The following is a 2612-nucleotide window of genomic DNA, read 5'->3' on the forward strand; positions in this document are numbered from 1 at the left end:
AACACTTTATGCACTTTTTTGACACCCTCGATAATGGTTAAGTTTCGGCACCCACAGGGGGGATTGAACCCGCGCCCTCGAGCTTAACGACCCAACAGCTTACTTGCTATGCTAACCACGACAGGTCGTCGGCCACTTCATTTCTGCACAGACGCAGAAAAGTTGCCGTAATTTGGGTGGCTTGACTCAGATGTATTACTGCAGCCTGATTTGCCCAAAAGACTGGTCGTGAAAACACGGACGCAAGAGAAAAGTCAAGACAACACAAACGCCGACTTCTGTCGTGTGTCCGTGTTTGCACTCCCAGTATTTTAACCTGAATAGTTGCCAAGTAACTCAGGTCTGTGTTTTTCTGATCTGCCCACACGGTTCCTCGCGTCATTCAGCCGGATGCGGTTTAAGCCCATCAAAAGTGTACTGTACAGGCAAATGTCGGGCCAAGGAGAGAGAGAGAAGATGGATGAAAGACATGCAAGGAGGATAACCAGGGCTGAACCTGGTTGGCTACCCTACACTGGAAAGAAACGTTTAAGAAGAGAAGAGAAATACCACATGCTGTTGCCGCCGACGCAGTAACTGTTACATAGTAAAGGTTATCTGTTAGATCGGTGTCTCTCTATTGCGAAGCATTTGCATCTACATCGCGCGTCTAATATTCAGAAGCTTTGCGCAAGATCGCTCTTATCCGCATTTATGCCGGGACGGTGCGTCTACAGTGAGGATGATTGAGCAAACACTCCGCGCAAAAAAAGAAAAAAAAAAGAAAGAGGAAACATATATATACAAAAATAAAGAAAAGAAAGTCTTGCACGGCCACAACGAGCTTCGCGGGTGGCAGCACCGCCGCGGACGTCGAAAATGATTTCATTTCGCGCGAACTTTAGCTCACGCTGTGGAGATTCATTTTCCCTCACGGACTTCTATCCACCTCCATTGCTCGACTTGCATAAATGATGAGCTCGTTTCAATGCCGTCATTCGGGTCGCGTTTACGAGTGAAATGACGAAGCGTATAGGAGAACGGGTGGGGGCGCTGGCGGGGCTTGTGTCGCAACAAGACTAAAGCTTCGGCGCCACGGTTTCATAACCCGAAGTCACATATACCACGCGCTAGCTGTCATCCCGCTCCAACGCTTATGAAATGACGTTGCAAGGCTCGAATTTCGCTATTCTTTCCATACGTCTTGGCGTGGCTGGCTTGCTTTCGGGCGTTACAACTTTAATGATCGTCCTTTCCGCTATTTGCGAAATAGCCGACGTGCATGAAACGGGACTTACAGCTGCGACACTATAGAAACCTCGTGTAAGCGTGCAGGAAAATCATTTGAGAGATGACTTTCTGATGCGAGACAAGAAGCAAAAGCTTGCATAAAGGGGTGCAACTCCCGTTCATAAATGACCTGAAATCGCATCTAAAGAAACGTCGCTTAACTTTCGCTCGTCGTAATTATACTTTCGGTGATGAAGCCTTATAGGCGTCGTTATCATCAGTCGGCGTTAACTTAACACCCCTTGGGTGTGGCGCATTCTTTATACATATATAATTTCTGTACATTCTGACGGCTTTCTTTCCCTGACGTAAGAGGGCGTGACGCCAGCCCTGCAGCCAAAGATGACGTCGGGACATTGAAACCCTTCGAAGAATCGCATTTAGTCGTCGCCCGTCGCTCCGGCGCGTAAAATCGATTACGGTTGTAACCGGATTCTGTGCTCCTATGAAATGATGGCTCCTACGAGATTTCACCTCACTCGAACGAGTGCACCGTTTGGCATGTGCCTGCTTGTGCTTGCAACGGCAGGAATGGATTGTATTGCTATTATGGTACACTAGATGTCTCAGCGGCGTCATTACTATCTGTTTCAGCGGCACGAACGGTGGAGTCCTCTCGGCGACGGCGCTTAGGTACCGCTCCGACGGCGCGAACCTGTGGGCTCTGGCATTGGCGTCGCTGAGCGTCCGCTCGGGCAGCTCGTTTAGCAGTAGCGGCTGACGAAGCACTTCCAGCGGTTTCATTGCTCATAATTCAGAAAGAACTGCATGGCTGACTCTATTAGCGGCTAAGCTGTTCTTGGTAGAGGTTTTCCTGGAACTATCGGTTATTGTCCTACGGTTATAGACAGCTTGTAGGAGAATAAGCTGTCTATAACTATTCTGGGCGTCTCGCGGATCGCGTACTATTCAGTAAGAGCGAAATCGGCATTAGTCTGTCGGCAGGAGGCAAAGGTATCTCACCCAGAAGCCCGGCGGTCTTTCTCGAATGTTCGGCGATGGGCAAAGTCGTGCGCTCTCCGCAAGAACGAACGGCCCGTATAGGGAGCGTCAACGGGAATTGGCGCGTGAACGGCAACGACAATGTTGTTCTGATGCAGAAGCCCGCCCAAGGGATGCTGAAGCCAAGCGCAAGCGGAGGGCAGAACATTCAGAGCTTCGAGTTAGAGGAGCTGAGGCTAGGCGTGAACGGCTTGCATCGGACCCTGGGTTTAACACGAGGCGAGACGAAGCGACGTAGAACAATTCGCTGTTTCATAAGCCTTCGTTACGCGAAGTCAGTGAAGCTGGGCTGATTTTAACAGCGAAGCTGTTTAACCTATCGGTAACTTGTGCTCCGTCGT

This window comes from Rhipicephalus sanguineus, chromosome 5 (assembly GCF_013339695.2).
Source record: "Rhipicephalus sanguineus isolate Rsan-2018 chromosome 5, BIME_Rsan_1.4, whole genome shotgun sequence".
Taxonomy (NCBI): Eukaryota; Metazoa; Arthropoda; class Arachnida; order Ixodida; family Ixodidae; genus Rhipicephalus; species Rhipicephalus sanguineus.